Raw genomic sequence first — 20,485 nt, forward strand, 5'->3', positions numbered from 1 at the left:
TTCCATTTTTGAGCCAGGACTAATGAACTGAAATACCTATAGGAAAGGCTATTATTTCAAAGTTTCCAGCTCAGTTTTGCAGAGTCAAGGTGTAGGGGTTCATGCCTAGTGGTCAGAGTCTATAGGATTGCCCCTGGTTACGGGGCAGCATGGACTAGTGGCTGGAGTCCATAGGATTGCCCCCAACAGCGCCGTAGGACCTTGCCATGGGCTCAGAGGGGGGGTCTTACCGAAACATGCTGAGGCTTACCGGGGGCCAGGTATCAGTCTGTCACTCCCCCCGGGTTGCTTCCTACAGAGTTGAGCATTAGGGTCTCCCACAGGTCTCCGGGGTCTCCAGGTCCATCGCCTCCTTGGGCTCTTCGGTCTCCTCCCACAGCAAGGCTTCGTGCTGGCTAGGGGAAGCTTCAGGCCCCAGCGAGTTCAAGGGCAGTGGCTGGTCCTCTGCAGGAGCTTCCCGGGTAGGTCCTTCCACTATGGCTGGCTGAATTCACTCTTTTTATACTCCCAGAGCACTGGGAGCATGCTCAGTATGACCGGGGCGGGACTCCCTCCGTCAGAGCTACTGGTCTGACGCTGCTGGGGATAGTGAGGGGCGAGGCCACCCCATCACACAAGGGTTCAGGTAATGCTTATTCAACCCCATGTTAAACTTTGAACCTTTTTGAGATATACTCATTTCCTATAGTCAGCACCAAGATTTTAATGGAGGTTGCTATATAGTTCCTATATAGTATTACAAAGGCCATTTACTTTACTATTTCTTCCTTAGATAACATATAAACAAACATTTTTTCATTCAGAGCAACACCTTCAAAATAACAAATGGATGGAACAAGAACAAGGAGCAATGGTCTCAAGTTGCAGTGGGGGAGGTTTAGGTTGGATATTAGGAAAAACATTTTCACTAGGAGGGTGGTGAAGCTGTGGAATGGGTTACCTAGGGAGGTGGTGGAATCTCCTTCCTTAGAAGTTTTTAAGGTCAGGCTTGACAAAGTCCTGGCTGGGATGATTTAGTTGAGGGTTGGTCCTGCTTTGAGCAAGGGGGTGGACTAGATGATCTCCTGAGGTCCCTTCCAACCCTGATAGTCTATGATTCTATGACAGAATGCCAGTGTCACTCTGTAACACAAGGAAAAAAATGTCCTAGTTCTGCTCAGATAGAGATATACATCTGGAGCCACTCCATTAACACCAGTGTGAATCAGAGAAGAATCCAGCCCCGTTACTGTTCACCATTCACAGTCTTTCAGCAGGGGAGCAAAAAAAAAGGGTCTGGAAACAAATCCTAAACCCAGAAAAAAATAATTATATCCTTTTGTTGTTGTTGTTGCTGTTGACACAATCTGAAAAGAAATAATTATAAAGAGCTCCCTATTTTCAGGAAGGGTTGTGGTGGCGAGGGGGAGACAAAAGACTCACCCGAATGATCCTAGTTAAGGGCCTTAACAGCCAGGCAGCTTAACTTCTCTTTGAAACTGGTGAGTCTCCCTGCTTGGCTGAGTTTGTATGTTACTGTAGTAACATTTCACAAATAGGGATACCCCCTCCTTTTAAAAACTGCATCTTCCAGAAATAGCAACACAATTTAGCAATATTTCGTATCAAGACAATTACATTGTAGAATTATTGTAGTCTTAGTACCTCATTAAAATAAAAAAATGTTAAATCCTTGTTTTGTTGAACACAAGAGATGAATAGTAAATATTGATTTAGAATGAATGCAAACATTTCCCTAGGAGTGGATAATTACAGCCTTTCTATGCAAAACACTTATATTTGAAGAAGCACTTCACTTACTTTGCCATGTGGTATACATTCTTTAGTACATTTTAAATTATACGTTGTCCTGGACAGTGTCTGCTCTATAATTTCTTGCGTCTCTACACCAGAGTCAGTATGTAATTTTAAACTGCAAACTTTCTGCCAACTAGAAGAGCAAAGCAGGCTTAACTCTTTCCCTTTGCTAGGCTCATAGATCAATTTAGACTGCATATAGTCATAAGACCAATGTGCTCAGTATCTGAGCAGTCTGGAACGAGTTTGATCTAGCTAGAGTTTAACAAAGATGCTACTCCTAGCAATCTTCATTTTCTCAGGGCATTTTCTAATTACGTACAAGGGTTGATGCATTCTAGTTTTTAGCCAGATCAAAAGGAATCCAAAAGTTTGACCTAAAACTTTAGTTCCACATATATAAAGCACGAAGGCCTGAACTCTAGTGATAGAACATCTAGTTTAACAGTACAGCCATAGACTTCAAACGTACATTTGAACCAAATATATCTGTATTGGTGTATATAGCATTTTAATTGTTAGTAAATATTAGGGTTGCAGTGGAACATTCATCTTCCTTTGAAAGGCTGAAAGGCCTTTGTGTACTTAATTTCAGAACCTGATATTTTACTTAGCAGGATGAGGCAGGGGAAAAATCCCAGACCCAATCAGAAATACCCCATCATTACTTACATTGTTCCTTCCTTCCTTCCTTATGATTCTGTATTACTTATGTGTTGCCTTCCTAAAGTGGTTAATGAAATAGCTCTTGCCCCAGAGCCTCAGACTGCAATCCTGCATTCTAGATGGATGAGGCTGCAGGATTGGATCATCAATCCAAACAAGACCATCAGGTAGAGACAACCACCCGGGGACAATATGCTCATGAAGTCACTTATGAGATTAATCCATGAGACTTGTGAATTACATGGTTTCATTTTATATTTCTCACACACACTTGCACACGCACACACATTATAGGCCAATACTTTTGGACAAGTAGGCCTACAGTTAGGCACCTAAATGAGCTGCCTGATTTCCATAAGAATTAAGCATCCAAAGCTCCGAGGCCCCAATTAAGGAAAGCATTTAGCCTTATGTTTAAATCCATCCCTATTTAGAATGGCACTTAAGTATGTGCTTATCATCCATGGACTTTATTATGTGAGGACATGCTTAAGTGATTTTCTGAATAGAGAAACTTGATGAATGGGGGGCCCACCGAAGATTTTTGGCCATGAAAAACTCCTTGAAGGAATGAGTTCTGAGATGGGATTTAAAGGAAGACGGGTGGAGACATAGCAAACAGGGTCAGGAATGCTGTTCTAGACATAGACCACGAAAGAAGATAAAGACAGGTGGAGCATTGACCAAGCCAATAGCATAATAAATAAAGGCACCACACTTAGCTATTGTTTGAAGATAGCTGTCAGATTACACAATCTAAAGTCTACTCAGTGGTCTCTGTAAAATATATTTTACACCCATCTATAGCTATTATGTAGACATACACATACACACATGCACATATATTCAGTCATTCTTCATTCTGAGCTTTCAGCCTGGGAACTCAATTTCTATCTATTCCACTAGATCAGAGTTAAGCAGAATAGGTTCAAAGATGAGTTGAAAACAAATACAAAGATGCTCGTGGACTAAGAAAGGTCTGGGGAAAAAAAAACAAATTTACTGTGTTAAGAGTTAAATTCTCATCCAGAGTTAGAACGAGAGAGAAACAGACAAAAAAGTATATTAAAATATAGGGAGAGTTAAGTAACATAAGATAAAGCTTCTGGAGTAACAAAGTACCAATGCCCCCTATTTCCCCTAAGATATTTCTCATTAGCACTCCATCACCACACACATATACACTTTTATGCAGCAATTTATTCTGAAACAGCAACTCTTCACAAATGGTTTCTGAAGATACAGCCTTGTACTTCCAGAAATGTTGAACTGAATGTCAAGACAAAAACCACCAGCTCTGTGGTTAAAGTAATGTGTCTGCTAGGAAAATATTCAACCTACCAACTTGGCATCTACCCCTGTTATATTTGGAGGCACCTACATCTTTATAAAAGCACCCAGAGTAATTTTAATGAACGTAACTGAAGAAATCTTTCACTGCAAGTTACTTGCTGGTTTAAAATTAGCTTTCTCCCTTGCTCTGTATTCCTAGGTTTTGCATAACCATGGGAGGAAAAGAAGACATATGATAAAAATAAATTTGGCTGCTCTGGATTAGAAATCTTGGGGAATGTGTCAGGCCAGTTTTCTGCTATGGGTTTCAGCAGAGACAAAATATCTTATACTACAAGGAAAGATAATGTATGACTAACAAAATTCCCCGAGCAATCAGAGGCTGTGTTTTCAGCTTTTTTACATTTTAGTTTTATTTTCTCACAGCAAAGAGCTAGAATAAGATTTAAGTTCTATGATCAAGCTGGCAGAATCCATGCACCCTACCTGCATGATCATGAATTGTAAATCGATATTTTATAAGAATTAACTTTTCCCATTCCAAAATAATCAAACATAGTGGTGAGGGGCCACTAACCATGACAAAAAATATACTTCAGATTCTTTCTTGACGTGCCAACTCCAATAAGTTCTCCAAGTGAAATTAAATGCACACTCTTATTCCAAACCACAGTTTCCCCTTGGGATGTACAAATCTCAAGTGGGGGCTGAAAGGCCAGTTGTACTGAAGCCCAGGGTTACACCCATTTTTGCAGGTTTTTTTTTAACTACTGCATGTAGTATAACTTGTATTCCAGCCCACTCAGTGACTTTGCTTTCCAGTACTGGTAATAAAAATGATGTCTTCATAGTTTCCACATTCCAGAATTAATGAGTGGGCCAGTCCGTATCTTCCCTTAGTTTCTCACAGTTTTATGTTTGTTTTCTTTGAAAGCTTCTCTGCTGAGCTACAGGTCAGCAAAAAAGAAAATATCTGGTGTGTTGTGAGTAACAGTTGGCTCCATGTCTAAGAGCAGTAACAAAGATTCATTTGAGAACAGAAATTAAAAGTGGAAAAGATCTATTAGTTCATATTGTTCATCTCCTGTCCAATGCTCAATATTTAGCCAATCACAATGTGATATGTGGCTGCCCCCATGCAATCAACAGCATAAGCTTTCACAAGGATCTAGCTTGGAAACAGTGCCTTTCATGTTCAAAACATAACCCTAAACAAAAACCTATAGGAAAGCCCTTTTACCCCATTCATACCTATAGCGGAAGCCAAAAACTACCATCACCCCTCGGCCAAGTGGATGACAGAAGAAAATGCCATCCTGGCACCACAAATGGAAGCTTGCTCCTTCTCTAGGCATGCCACATAACTCATATCAGCACTATCATGCAGTCCTATGATCTTGCTATACAATTTTGCAACAAAAGCCAGAAAGCAGGCCAACCACAATGCCCCCCTATTGGGAATATGTAGGGAGACAAGATATCTCACTGCAGGCAGAGTGCAGGAAAATTTCTGATCCCTGTCTGCATGGAATATATCCCTGGGTTGGGAGAGGGTATAACAGTAGGCACAGGAGACAGTGAATATTTTGTAACCCTGCCCATATCATGTCATGAGCCAGGAAATAAAGTTCAGTCTCTTTCCAGCAATCCTGCATAACACACCTTTATCAATATGGTGTTAGAGGTAAACTCAATTTTGGCAAAGATGGAGCTAATGAAGCCACCTGAATGATTCAGCCTGGAAGCAAAATTGGAAGAGAACTAGAAGAGATGCTCAGAGTGACTGCCTGGAAACCAGTGGTATTGAAAAGAACTGGAGAGAGTGAAGTCCATCACACTGCCCAGCCCAGAGACACTGAAGCTCTACAGTAAATTCTGGTGGCAGTGCCACAAACTGCCAGACAAAGTCACACAAAGCTTTCAGGAATATTTCATGAAGAAGAATTTCACTAGGGAAAGACAAATTTTCTTTACAAGAAACTAGTTGCCAGGTGAGACGATTGACCATTCTGTAATAGACCTAGGTAATAAAGCTAAGTCATAGCAATCTGAATTTTTAACAAATGGATTAATTAGAGACCAAATTATTAGTAGTACAACTGATAATCATCTCTATGATAAATGAACCTGAATCTGCAAACAGTAAATACTTGCAGAGCTAGTGAAAACTGTGCTTCCCACATGAAAGCGTCAACAAGCAATGAAAGAACTGAAGCGCATCTAATTAAAAATGCACACCAAGACATAAAGACAGAATAGAAGAGTAAACAAATAGAGAGCAGATTTGTTTGCAATAAAAGAAGAGGAAATCACCACACAATGCAAACTCATCCGGCACAAGGGGTCTGGTGGCATGCGTACAAGTACAGCAACCATTCTGCAGAAGCGATTTGCAAACTACATGAGCATAGAGATGGAGAACAAAACTCTGACCGTGGCGCAGAAACAGAGTTCTTTGTTGGAACTCTTAATATATTTGCAATTTAAAAAGAGATGCTGAAGCTGATGCATCACAGCACAATTACACAAAAAAGATGGTGCCAAGTGGGGATCCACTTCAGCAGCTGAACAGGCCACTGCAGAAGAAACTGGTTTTTGAACATGTGTGATCATATGTAATTGTTGACAGATGTCAAAGGGGGGGGGGGGGGGGAAGAATAATCCTCTTGTGTCCAGGGTCTCTGGTTGTCTATTCTGACTGACATCCTAGACCTCTTTATTTGTGTTTTATTAATTGGCCATGGGAGTCTGTGGTGGTTACTTTTGGCTGGCATTATGTTTTATTTTCATTGGATTTTCATAAATAAAAGGAAGATGTACCATAACAGTGTCAATTGCAACCAAGAAATAATGACCACTACAATCAAAGAGGTATTAACCTTTTGTAATCCTGACCAATGTCAGGTCAGTCGGGGGCCAGAAACTAAAATTCAGCCTCCTGACCAGGATTCCAGTGTGTCACACTTTTATCACAATAGGAAACTGTGGTCTGTTAAGACTCCAGCAGGACTCAAACCTATTGGCAGTGGAGTTTCCTGTCTGTCAGCCAACTTCAATCAAGTGGCCACCCCTTATTTTTTAAAAAGTGTTTCCCTGTTGACTAGTAATTGTCACATTGCATCTTGAAAGCAGTGTTTGGTTGATTACTGTATAACTCTGTCATTTGTTTGTTTTTTTTAACCCAGGATAGAACCCTGGATTCAGACCCCCCCCACACACACACACCTGGGGATCCTTAGCAAGGCATGAACCACATCTAAACAGGGATAGAAGTTCAATTTTATTTTAGTTTTGTCCTCTTCAGAATAACTCTTTTTTGACAGTGCTTTCTTGACTGTTAAACCAACACATTTTGAAAGATTGATCTAAAACAGATGAGATTAAAAGCATCACTCAAATGATACTTCAGGTATTTTCTGTAGGTGTGGAAGCATTAGTACATGAAAATATTAATGGCCAGGAACAAAAGTATTAGGCAAAGAAGTATATTACACTCTGTGCATCTTTTCCCTGAAAGTTTTGCCAACTGACACATAATCCAGGAAGTCATGCTTCAAAATATTTAAGGTTGCATTTCTCATAATTTCCTTCTTATCTTTCATAGGTTTTATATTTTAAAATGTCAACTTACATGTGGGAATGTTTAATCTCAAGGCTGTTGATCCATCAGGAAACTTTTAAAATCTTCTCCAAAAGTTTTTCCCCCCCCTTAATGGATTGCTTCTGTTTATGTTGTACCTGCCAGTCCAACTGACATCACCACCCTGCCTCAAGCCATTGCATCACTTAAAAGCAAAGGGAGAGGTACAGTCTCTAGTGGGTATGGCAAGCATTCCAGGTAAAATGAAAACAGACTTTCCTTTGAAAAACATAACACTAGATATTCTTGTTGTGGTATTGTTCCTAGATACTGGAATTATGAAGACAGAATTTATCTGCAGCTTACAAACATGCAACTTTGGACTGTGATCCTAACATCTCTCTCAAACTACCCAGGGTCATGCCTGGTCATTGCTTGTGTGGACGATCTCCAAGGAAAATGCAGGGTGTTGCAGGAATGGTTAGTAATTCAGAAAATGGCAGTTTTCCCTCTGAGTCAGTACTGAATCAATGCCCTAACATAATGCTAGTGGTCATTGTGCTGCTGGAAGTAACATCAGATAAAACATAAAACTGAGATCCTGACCTGGTGGTCACTGAAAAACTGTTGAACAATAATAACATCATAATCCTAGTGTACTGGCCAAATTCCAGGTCATGCATTTGCATTTTACTTACCTAAGGGACTGATCCAGCTTCCATGAAAGTCAACAGGAGTTTCAATTGACTTCAATGCATGTTGGATTGAGTCCTAAAGTCCTCCTGCAGTTACAACTGGATACACTATTCATCACTTCCTCTTCCAAACTGTTGTGGAATGTAGCTGGGTTAAACGGGTGTCATGTTCCACTCCAGTGATGGATGACGTGATTTTTGGATACATAATGTTTGCAAACACTTTGAGATGAAGTTATTTATTATCAATACATATTATGACAACCTCAACTCATCTCCATCCACTAAGAAATATGATAACAAGATAAAACAGAAGTTTTCATTCAGAACAGAGTTAAAATGTAAAAAGCAGAGACTGCACATTTAAATGTGTATGTGCAATGAATTAGCCCTGTATACAGTTCAAATACTGTTTCCAGTGTTCTGCATTACATTTTTGTTTAAATCTCATTTGCTTACCATCTTACTGCATCTACCATGTTACTGCATTTATTTCAAGTATGGTGTATATACATTTCTTACCACCAGTGTAAATTCATGTAATGTTAGGCATACAATAGTTTTCAATACCTTTCCTTTACTTGGTTGTTTAATTAAGTTAATTTTCTAAAATGTGATTTATTTTATGTTTTGACTCAGGAGTGTTTTTTTAACCTCCTCTCCTTTTTAAATGCAAATAAAAATGTAATATTGGCAGCATTGCCAGGGAGGTATAGACGCCATTATCAGAAATCCAACTTATTCAAAGAAATGCCAAATCAACCAAGAGTAAAACCCCGCCCCCTTTGGCTATTGCCCAGGTGTTCTACCAGTTCAGTGATTATACTGTAATTTCTCCCTTAGTTGAGTTAAGAGGGGCTGAAATTGCTGAGGGGCAGCTACTAGCTCTGGGAAGGCCTAGATTTAAGCCAGAGAGATTTTTTTTCAGTGCTTAGTAACATCACATTTCTAAGTCATTAATCAATAAAAGGATTAATCAGGGTGAGGGGAATAACATTTTTTCTGATTAAATGTAACTGTATTAATATAAAGTCCCTAAGTAGTTTGCTGTAAAATGAGGTACCATAATAAATTATGCCCTGTGGCCCTAATTCAGCAAAGTGTTTAAGTATATGCTTAACTTTAAGCATATACGTTGTTCTGTTACTTAGATGAACACGTGATTAAGTGCCTTGCTGGATCAGGATATCTATCAGAGGAAGGCTTCAAGTTCCTACCAGGGTCACAAGCCTGCAGACATTTAGGCACATGAGTAATTTTATTCCTGGGAGTAGCCACACTACAGTCAATGGGATTACTCATAGGAGCTGTTATGAACATATATTACTTGGAGAATGAGGTTCCAAATTTACTTTTTTCAGTAGCAACTCTCAGCAAGTAGACTTGATCAGCAATTTTTTCGCAGTTTTTTCACATTTTTTTCGCCAATAAAAGGGCAATTAGTCAAAACAGAAAACTTTTCCATGAAAGGATCGGTTTCAAATTTCTTGACTCAAAAACATTTTGACAAAAGAAGTTTCAACTTGTCAAAACATCTTGTTTCAACATTTTCAAAATGAAAAATTTCATCTTTCCATTTCAAAATGACATTTTGTTTAGAAATGTAACCTAACAGTAGTACAATTGTTTAAAACAATTAAAATGGTCAAAATTAAAATGAAATGTCTTGAAATTATTAAAATGAAGCATTTTGATTGACTTGAACTAATTTGTTTTCCGATTTTCAGTTTGCAAAAAATTTCAAAATTTTTGCCCCAATTTTGGGATGAGAAAAAATTCTGAAATTTAGCTTAGGAAAGCTGTTTCCTGCCCAGATCTAGGTGATCAGCTCATTGGGAACATTCTAGGTACCTACTCCAGAGAGGCAGCAGTTTGACCACTCCCCAGCCATAAAGTACTGCTCCCTTTATTCAGCCAGCCAGATAAATCCCTCCCCTTCTGCTCCAGCCCCCACTTAAAGGTGCAGTGCGGTCATTTGGTGCCTCAGCAATACAAGGAGGATCTCAGGATCTAAACATCCTACAGAATCTACTCTGCGCTGGTTAGGCCTCAACTTGAGTATTGTATCCAGTTCTGGGACCGCATCTGAAGAAAGATGTGGACAAAATTGGAGAGGGTCCAGAGAAGAGCAACAAGAATGATTAAAGGTCTAGAGAACATGATCTATGATGGAAAACTGAAAGAACTGGGTCTGTTTAGTTTGGAAAAGAGAAGACCGAGAGGGGACATGATATCAGTTTTCAGGTATCTAAAAGGGTGTCATAAGGAGGAGGAAGAAAACTTGTTCATCTTAGCCTCTAAGGATAGAACAAGAAGCAATGGGCTTAAACTGCAGCAAGGGAGGTTTAGGTTGGACATTAGTAAAAAGTTCCTAACTGTCAAGGTGATTAAACACTGGAATAAATTGCCTAGGGAGGTTGTGGAATCTTAATCTCTGGAGATATTTAAGAGTAGGTTAGATAAATGTCTATCAGGGATGGTCTAGACAGTATTTGGTCCTGCCATGAGGGCAGGGGACTGGACTCGATGACCTCTCGAGGTCCCTTCCAGTCCTGGAATCTATGAATCTATTAATTCCTTTGCAATCCTTTTTAGTTCTACATCTTACTAACAATGTTAAATATGGAAATATATATGTAGTGTTGGCCATTTAACAGTAAACACTTACACATCTACCTTCATAACAGTGGGAATTGTGTGTATGTTTTCAACTAGACAGCTTCTCAGAATATTTAACAGTGCTGAAACACTTGTGGTAAGAATCTTTGTAGAAAACTGAGGACCAGATTCTCAGCTGTTGTAGATTGTGATAGCGCCATTGTCTTCCATGCTGACTACACCAGCTGAGGGCTGTCTGTCTTACAGTGGTGGGGGGTCTAGCAAGTAAATACTGAGTAGTAGTGGAACAAACATTGGAAAACTAACTGAAGAAATCTTAAATTACTTTATTTTAAAACTGCCTGAAAGATTCATGTGTGCTTCTTTTGTATATCTTTTTTGTTTGGCTGTTTACCTGCTTTAGAGGAACATGGCCTTGATCCAGCAAAACACTTCAGACCATATCTAATTTTGAGCACAAGAGTAATCCCATTGAAGTCAGTGTATCTATTCACATCCTTAAAGTTAAACACGTGTGTCTGTGTGCTGGATCAGGGACTGCAAGAGGAAAATAGAGTTTCATTACACAGTGGTAGCTAGTGACCAGAATAAGTGGTGGACTAGCTAACAGCAATCTGCAACCTTCCCATTACCCCATAGACTTATCATATTTTCAAAATGAAAAGGTTAGACATTGCAGTCAGGGATCTCAAAGAGAAGTGTTGTGCTGGGGGATAAGGTAGATTAGTGATGGAGTAGGAAGAAAAAGGGATGCCATCTTTCCTTTGCCATTCCATTCTTCTTTAAGGATGATGAATTGGGACAATTTACAGTGCAGTACACCATTTATACTGCTCATTTATGAAATTATTTTTGGGGCTTTGCATCATTAGTGTCAAATGACTAGACTCCCCTGGTACAAGAGTCAACAGGAGAGATGAGCTAGGAATTTATACCACTTATGCTCTTATACTCTGTACGGTTGGTCTGGATTTTTTCCCTCCACATTTCATTTTGGGCCCAATTATCTAGGGGCTCCAAAGGAAAAAACTCCAGTTCATTTTAATAGGAGTCCATCCACAGAGCATCTGCATAATATGGTGGGGTAGGCCTAAGGAAGAGGTCCTCTCCAGTTGTATGCCCAGTCCCTAGCTTGGTTGTAAATAGACACGGGAATTTTTCAACAAAACATTTTCTCCCCAAACCAAAACTATTTGTGGGAGAGGGTTATTTTCAATGCATTTCCTGACTCCCATGTTGACAAAAGATTTGAAAGTGTTGAAATGTCCCACGTCTTTTTTTTTTCATTTTTCATTTTCATATTTTCAAAATGACTTTTTGTTATTAAATTGAACGTATACTATAAAAGTTAAAGAGAAAAAGGTTGAAATTGAAATCAAATATTTCAAAATTATTTAAATAAAATGTTTCAGTTGACCTGAACCTTCATTTTTGCAGATTATCAGTTTTTGTGAAAATCTGAGTTTTTTCATCTTTTCACTCTGATTCACGACAGGGTGATTTTTTTTCAAACTTTCATGGGAAAACCATCCATGTGTTTTTAAACATGATGAACAGTTCCCCTCTGACTCTAGAGAAAGTGATAGCAGCAACAGAACCTAAAGTTTCGAGAGTCTGGAAATTTTCTAATTTCTGGTGAAACTAATGGGGGGGGAGGGAGTACATTTTTCACAAGATGAGGGAATACTCAATTGACAAGCTAGGCCCCTTCACACTGCCAGGCTATCCCATAGGGAATGCAATATGTGCCAAAAATTGATCCTAACATTCTAATGGCACTTGTAAGAGTAAGGAATAAGTTCAGTGCTTGGCCAGCATTTGATCCCTCAGTAAATCTGGCTCTGATACATATGAGCACCTAAGAGCTGACACTTTTGCCCACAGCCACTGTATTTAACACATTTTTGGTACATCATAGTGTGATATTTTTATGACCTTTCATTCTTAAATGCTGGTTTTCTTTTCCACTGGCCTCTACACAGCCAGCTGCTCCCACTAGCTCCTCTTACCTATGGTTTTCACATTTTTATTGTGAACATACATGTGACATTTGTTGTTTTTATCCTATTTCAATGCATTTCTACTATAAAATATTTGCCAAAGGTGCATAGTGATTCAAACTCAGATTCACTTATCTCTGCTGTTTCTGTCATAAAAAGGGCACTCCAGATATATTCCATAATGATAAATCTGTTTAGCACCTACATTATCCTACATGGATTTAGAGTGCTGAGAGCACATTTGTATTTTTCTCCTGTTACTTTAGATTTATACAGAAATGCCCCAATTTCCACTTATTTGCTACAGAATATTGCCTGCCTCCTTGTTTTATCTTTTCAACATAAGAAAAATAACATAGGGCATGATAGCCACTAATGAGATGGCACATTCTATATAACTTTTCCTGCTGTGTTGTTTTATTTACTAGCTTTCAAATCCCTAACCTTAGTCTCTCCAACATCCCTTTAAATGAAAGGGTCCTCTTGTCTCTCTGAAGTTTCTATCATCTACATTGGTTCGCCTGTTAAAGTTTCAGCATCCATTTAGTCAGTGATCGTTATTCTGCTTAATGACTCTTATGCCCCTGTTAATACATTTTTATCTGGCACTAATATTTTACGATCTTGTCTAATATTAATGTTATATGCTAATATTAAAGATGTGGTAGTAATATTTTAAGCTCTAGCTGCCAGAGTACCAATGTTTGGAGAGGTATTGTGAAGCTCATTGTATTCAAAGCACGGCCTGGAAAAGTGTAACATATATGACTATTCTACAGAAATCTAGGCAAAACCAATTGCATTTATGGATGGATTTCAGCAACTAATTACTTGTGGAAAATCCCACTAATATCATGGAGAGCAGGCTCAGGCCCTGTACATGTACGTCTGTGTCTCTCCCTCTTTTTGGTAAATTCTCATCCAAGATTGGTAATTTATCATTTAAACTATATCCCTGGGAACAAACTTGTAGAGTATTATACCCACATGACCTATAAGATACCAGGGAAAATATACTGCTGCATAATATTGTTTTAATAAAATAAAGCTCTACCCCATGTAAATGAACTATGGAATTCCCCCCACACCACCACCTCCTTTGAAGTATGATCTCTCCACCAAAAGATAAAATAAAATGTAACATTTATTTCACCACTATTTAAGAGTTAATGAAAGATTTGCACCTGTACAGCTGTTGCGGGCTGAAACTAGCTTGTGGAGCGAATGTGTTTTCTGGTTGAGACAGTTGTAAATGCCTTGAGTAAAAACACAGAGGACTGCTAATGGATAGGTTTATTTTAAAGCATGCCATCTGCTATCAATCATAGAGAAGTATAGGAAGCAAGTTTGGCTGTGCTCCCTTCTTGTGAGCCTGATAAAGATAGGGCTGTGGTACTCTGGAACATTTAGTCCCCAAGAGAATAAAACATCAAACCTACTCAGCAGCTCCACTAACAATAATAAAAATGCCTCTGCCTAAAGGTGACATTCTGAATTTACGATTATTTGTGTCTATAAAGTGTATTCTTTGGCTCCTGACTCATTCTGACTGTCTCAGTACAAGAACAATACATTAAGCCTGCCTGAAGTAAATGGAAATCCTATCCATTTATTAAACCAGCAGCCAGTACCTGAGATGTTCTAATGCTTTGTAGGACCTGAAGAAGGTTTTGTGCTCTAAGAGTTAGTTCTTTCTGTAGGATTAAGGTAATTTGCAAAGCAAATTTTTATTTAATGCACTGAAAACTATGTTATTCTTTAGACCGACATTTTTAAAGGTGGGCAGCAAAAACAGATTCTGAATATGTAAATTACTACATAATGAAAAATAGCTAACTAGTCCATATTATAAAACATCATGCTTCTACATCACACCTTCAGCTTGACAAAATTTTGCTGCAGGTCTGTGGCTGATGAAAAATAGAGCTATGGAAACTTGGGGAAAACTTACCTGGCAAAGAAGCTCATGAGCTTAATGAAAGTTAATAGAGAAATTAAAAGTGGGCAAAAATTGGAAAAAAATTGTAAGAGAGGAAAAATATATAATAGGGAAAAAATAAACTCTAAAAGAGAGAGCGAGAAAAAGTCATTGGAGGATAAACACGCCTTTTAATGGGAAGTGGACATTGTTGTTAATAGTTCCCCTCTAAACCCACCCTAAGTAAAGCAACTGGTGACATAATGTTCTGTGCCATGGACCATAGGTAGAAGTGGTTGTTGGAGGAGGAGGGGGAGAAGGAGGAGGAATGTGCTGATGAGGCTTGGGTGTAGGGGTTCAGGATTTCTCATGTTCTCAGTTATGGACACAATGAACCTAATAAATGTTACAGCTCTCAATGAAATCAGTGACCAAATTCCCCTTGATTTTAATGTTGTAAGATCAACCCCCGTGTCTGGGACAATCTTTTGTTTTGAAATTTGTTAACACACTAAAAAATATTCATAAATTATTTTAAAAGGTCAATATTGAAGTGAAACATTTCAAAATTATCAAAATGAAATGTTTCAATTGACTTCATCTCTTTTCCTCCCGCAAGATCTTTGGTTTGCAAAAAAACAAGATTTCAATTTTTGGTCCCAGTCTGGGCTAGGAATTTTTTTTAAAAGATCAAAAATTCTCCTGGATGGAAACCATTTCCCTCCAATCTGTATTAATTACGTCAAGATAACCTGAGATGGGATAGTGAATAATGTAATGACAGTTCTTGACACAGTGATCTCATACCTATCTTTACCATGCTATATAGCAGCTCAATACAGTAGCCCAAACAGTACATTTTCATACAAAAGCTTGCAAGCTTGGAGCAGCTTGTTCACCAGAGTTCAAGTTCCTGGCAAACAGTTCACTGCAGCTCTAATGAAAAAGCACAGTGACTGGGCCTGTGTTGTTAAGATTAGACACTGGTGGCCATATCAAGAAGAGAAATACCTGCAGATTAACAAGCAATTTGCTTCTCTAAATCTGAACCGTCTAATCTCTCTTTTTTTTTTAAGTAAGTAGCAGCCCATGAATATGGCAAAAGAATTAAAACTACATTTACTAAGTGATTTCTAAAATATTTCGGCATGTGTTTTAGAAAACTGTCAAGTCATTAAAACATAGTTAATAAACATTATGCACAACTCATTGCCTTAAATTAACAGTACTTTAAATACCAGAAACCCAGCGGCTCATTCAATGCACAGCTGCAATAGTAACTTTGACTGGTATATATGCACTCTTTAATAAAATGTATAGTGGACAACACAGAGTTTACAGGATGTTTGTATTTTCTTCACTGCAAAAATATTTCCAATGATACCTCAAAATATATTTAAATTCACCAACCTCATAGGTAAGGCAGTGTACAAAGCTGTTGAAAAGTATTTTATAGTGTGAGGAGGAACCATGGTTATGTTAAAGGGAAATTGCCTCTTTAAAAATATTCCTTACCTGTGTATGGTAGCTTATTAAAACCAGAAATGGACCCAGTCTACAAAGTTTGAATCCATATTCAATCCTCTTCAGGGGGACTTTACAGTTAGTGGTTTGGTTTGGGAGTAGAAGACCGTTGAAAGAGTATTAAGGGAATTCTTTATTTAGGCTGCTGAACATACTCAGATCCTGTAGTCATCCCTGATATGCTAACTCCCAGACTAATTGAACACAGCTTGTGCTGTCTAAGGTCACTCTAAATCCTGAATTGGAGTAAGCACTCACTGCTGGCTACACTACTGCTGGGCCCATTCCTAATTACAACACAAGAAATTCTAAAGAACAAATTAGCTTCCACCATTTAGGCTCATATATAGGTTTCACATTTCACTGTTCTTGACAAGAGGCTGCACAGTTTCACTTTGCATTACTGTCTTTTTTCCCCCCTTTCCCCTTTCTAGTTCTCATGCATGGTCTCTGTTGTGTTTCAGTTCAAAACAGGAATGCTGAAAGTGAGAAGAATATGGTTTTCCTTTATTAATGTCGTTTTAATTATGAAAACATTTATATTCCTATTCAGCTTTGTAATACATTTTCTTATTTATTTTTTTTAAGAAATCACACTACATTTGGGCCTAATCTAAGCTGTTTCCTTTTAATTCTACCTCACCTAAACATATATACAACCGCATTAATCATTCTAACCCACTTGCAGATTTTAACAGGCAATGTTTTTTTTTCCCTCTGTAAATTTATTACACATTCAGATATGTTTGCAAACTTGTGGATGGGTTTGGTATATGACATGATATAAGACTCAATTGAGCAATAATTGTGGGCCTCCAAACTGATCCCTGGGGAAGATTCAGTTTTCCTTTCTATCCATTTCTAAATGATTGGAAGTCACAAGCCTTTCTTCCACTCTTCCTTCAGGTGCCAATCAGGTAGGTATTTTATATCCATTTCGCAGATGGGCAAACTAAGACACGTGGCAGTTAAGTAACTTGTCTAAGGTTATAAAGTGAGTCAGTAGAAGAGCTGGGACTGTACCAACTTCCAGCCCTTTGCTCTAACCATTAGGAATGGTCCCTATTGAAATTCACAGATCTGTAGCCTAAAACTTAGATAAAGAAAATGATATCAGTAAAAAGAGAGCAAACTAGTTTAATTGGTCAGTTCACAACTTGGACAGCCACACGAACTGCAGTTCAAAACACGGGCAAACAACCCAGCTGTTAGCTATGCAGGCACAGAAAAGGGAATTTGGGAAATAGAGGTAAAGAGCTACTTGAGTGGTTAGCAGCCTAATCCCAGCTGAGGTTGCATGTGATCAGAGAGAAGTTCAAAGGAGAGTTCCTTCAGCAAGAGAAGGTGGGCCTGGAATACACAATACCCACACAAGGACTCAGTTTCCTTACACATTCTCTTGTATGAGTCACTCTGATGAGGCACCACTGATGCTGCTTAGGTCCATCAACAGCCTCACTTGAGGCAAGAACAACATTTTGAGGCGGTGAGCCAACTGTTGGCTAGTCAAAGGAGGCTGAAAAGATAGTAACCTTTAAAAAAAAAATCTAAAAATATTGGAAGTGTGGACCAAAGCCTTATTTTCTGAAGTCCAGCTGAGAAGGAAAATAGTGGCCAAAAATATGAGTATTTTTTTTAAAAATGACAGCAACAAAGAAAAATGCTAATTCTGCCAGCGAGTGAAGAGAACTCAGCTGTTAATCAAAAGAAATCCATGTCCATCTCAGAACTGGGAACACTTGAACAAAAATTCCTCTCTCCAGCCTCCCTGGTGCCTGTTGCATCAGGCATGAACAAACTGTGATAGAAACATTCAGTTACATGAAATGTCTGCTCCTATTTGGATCTTCATCACCCAGTCCGATGCAGTTCAGAAACAACATGCTTCCACAGCGTGCGTGATTTGAGGATGACTTGCTCAGCTTGAAGCAAAAGTCAGATGTATAGTTCTCTGCCTTCTTCTGTTGGCTTTTCTGAGATGGAAAGCTACTGATTTTAACAGATGAAAATGACCCACCAAGGCCTAAAATGTGAAAATATTTAATTGCCCACTCCTAGACATGTTGTAAAGAAACCTGTTGTGGTTAAAAAAAAAATGACTCGGCCAGTTCTGTAGGGATTTTCCAAAGTCTCCTATAAAAAGAAAGCTGTGGGAAATGAATGATTGCATAATCACTAACACATGCCAATTCATATAAGCCTATTATCTTTTATGGCATTTTGTACTCTATTGTCCTTACTCTGGTGAATTGCTATCTTACAACCCTTTTCCCTATTAAATTATTTACACACTTTGCTCTCTCCAGCCCCTTCACATCAGTAAGATATTTAGCATCTGCATTAGCAAAAGAACACAAAGAGAAAGGGTGTCATCTGTGTTTTTCATGTCATGATTTTCTCATGTAGCCTGGAAATTGAAACAAGAAACTCCTTGAAAATAGGGTGGACCCTTTTAAAGTGAGAGAATGGAATAATATTAACTCAAAACTAGGGGAAAAAATATGTGTTTTTTGCATAGGGATCTAAAAAGAAACGTTACTGTTTCACTGATACATGGTTTATATGTATATAAGATCATGGATACAATTTTCACAGATAAGTGCCCAGTGCATGCCTAAATACCTTTAAAAATTTAGCCCTAGGTGACTTAGGATCCTATATCTCATTGACTTGCAATGGGATGTAGACTCCTAAGGAACAAATTTGTAAAGGTATTTAGTCACTGCTTCGCTCAGCATTGCAAGGCCATGGTGGTTATGTGCCTAGGTAATTTTAAAAATCCCACTGTAAGTGATTTATGTGGCTAAATCCAATTTTCAAAACTAACGTAGACACTAGGGTCCAGATTTTTTGAGGCATGTGCCTAAAGAAATGGCTGGGAACTTGGTGGAATTTTCAAAAATATCTAGGATTTATTGATTTACATCTAGAAATACCTTTAAAAATCAGGGCTATCAGTCTTGCAATATTATTCGAGCAATGCCTAAATAGCTTTAAAAACCTGGGCTTTAGGAGCATAAAATCTCTTTGAAAGTCAATTGGATTTAGGCTTCTCACGCTTGAAAATGGGACTTAACCATCTAAATCACTGAAGCCTTGCAAGGCTGAGCAGAGCAACACAGAATGCCCTTAAAAGTCTGTGCCTAAGTGCCTAAATCACTTCTGGAAATGGGAATCAGGCTCCTAAATCACTTGAGCGCTTTTGGAAATTTGTTCCCTGACTTTACTTCATCCACTTAAGCACTTGAAAACACAAAAATACCAGAAGCCACAGCTATTGGCAAATAAATGGAATCACTTTTACAGTGAATAGTTACCTATGGCAGGGGTTCTCAACCTTTTTCTTTCTGAGCCCTCCCACCCCCTATATGTTATAAAAACTCCATTGCCCACTTGCGCCACAAAAAGTGTTTTTCTGTGTATCCATTAGATTGAAAGCCATGGCCAGCATTAGGGCATAGCAAGCGGGGCAATTGTTCAAGGCCCCATGCCATCAAAACTAAATTTGCTTCATCCCCATTCAGCCGGGTTCAGGGTTCAGGCTTCAGCACTGGGGCCCAGTGACTCTAATGCCAGCCTTGCTCTCTGGTTTATTTTGGTGGATCCCTTGAAACCTGTTCACGGTCCCCCAGGGAGCCTTGGATCCCTGGTTGAGAACCACTGACCTATGGTTTCATAGGTGTATTAATCATTTATCAGTACATTACCACTTGTATCATGTATATTCTTGAGCAGAACATGACAATTGCAAAAGTCACTTGCAAAACCTATTTAAATGTTACCATGGTTTAGATGAAGTAATAGCTGAAGTCACTGATTGCAAACTGGATTGGCACTGGTTATTTCTTTAGTAAAAAAATACAGTTCTGGCCTATTCAAAATGCCTAGTCCTGCTTTTAGTTTAGACTCTTCCCTCCCTTGTTCTTGTGTTTCATACTTACTCATATGTTGGATAAGAACTTAAAATCAATGTTCAAGATCTCATGGTACTTTTCATAAAAGAAGGAGTTTGCAAAATATTATCTTGTAATAACTTTTGTTGATTGAATTTGTGTGCTGATAATTATGTGCTCGCTGATCTTCACTGCATCTGAGCTCAGTCTACTGCCACAGCGGTCAGATCATTTTCATACATTATCCTGATTTATTAGTAGCAGTGCCTCTAGGTTCCAGCTGAGATCAGGACCCGATTGTACTGAATGCTGTACAAATACACATTGAGAGACAGTCCCCATCCCAAAATGTTTACAGTCTAAATAGACAAGACAGACAAAGTGTGGGAGGGCAAACAGAGTGTTCATGTGATTTGCCCAAGATGACACTAATCAGTGGTAGAGTGGGACAGAATCTTGGTCTCCAGACTTCCAGGCCAATTGGCTTCCCTAACCATTGG

The 20,485-nt window shown here is 38.7% G+C and overlaps 1 long non-coding RNA gene across 2 annotated transcripts in view; it reads right to left on the reverse strand.

The window, feature by feature from the left end:
- Nucleotides 1–16,208, reverse strand: part of LOC120374236 — a 136,247-nt gene extending 120,039 nt beyond the window's left edge. For both annotated transcript variants that reach the window (XR_005585955.1, XR_005585953.1), the window contains exon 1: nt 16,084–16,208. This is a non-coding gene — a long non-coding RNA (uncharacterized LOC120374236). The remainder of the gene's footprint in view (nt 1–16,083) is intronic.
- Between the last annotated feature and the right edge of the window lie 4,277 nt (nt 16,209–20,485).

Source organism: Mauremys reevesii, linkage group 11, assembly GCF_016161935.1.
Source record: "Mauremys reevesii isolate NIE-2019 linkage group 11, ASM1616193v1, whole genome shotgun sequence".
In the NCBI taxonomy this organism is placed as follows: Eukaryota; Metazoa; Chordata; order Testudines; family Geoemydidae; genus Mauremys; species Mauremys reevesii.